Genomic DNA, 672 nt, shown 5'->3' with positions numbered 1-672 from the left:
TGGTGTTTTAAACAGGAGTGACACATAACTCACAGTAAACCTGCAAGAGATGACTGGAGGAGCTAGATGTAGTATATGGGGAAGTCTCTGGAGACGAGAATCTAGGCCCAACTCTACTGCTTTCAGAACAGTGGTCAATGAGCTAGATGATATTCTATTGTAAACAGACTTTTTATTAGGTGACTTTTGCCCAATGGTAGCTTACCTAGATATTCTAAGGATGTAGAAGATAGGTGTCTTATGGTTTCTATTGCTGTGATAAAGTACCATGACCAAAAATCAACTTATGGATGCAAGGGTTTATTTTATCTTATAGCTTGTCATGCATCGCTGAGGGAAATTAGGACAAGAAACTAGGCAGAAGCTGATGCAGAGGCCATGGAGGAGTGATACTTACTGGCTTGCTCATCATGGTTTGCTCAGTCTGCTTTCTTTTTTTTTTAATTGAAAAAAAAATTTCCGCCTCCTCCCCGCCTCCCATTTCCCTCCCTGGCTCCCTTTTCCCTCCCCCTCCTCCCACTCTTCTCCCCCTCCCTCTCCAGTCTGAAGAGCAGTCAGGGTTCCCTGCCCTGTGGAAAGTCCAAAGTCCTCCCCCCTCCATCCTGGTCTAGGAAGGTGAACATCCAAACTGGCTAGGCTCCCACAAAGCCAGAACATGAAGTAGGATCAAAA

This window comes from Alexandromys fortis, unplaced genomic scaffold, assembly GCF_014885135.2.
Source record: "Alexandromys fortis isolate MF-2015 unplaced genomic scaffold, M_Fortis_MF-2015_v1.1 scaffold_266, whole genome shotgun sequence".
Taxonomy (NCBI): Eukaryota; Metazoa; Chordata; class Mammalia; order Rodentia; family Cricetidae; genus Alexandromys; species Alexandromys fortis.
Note: the sequence above shows the minus strand (reverse complement) of the source record.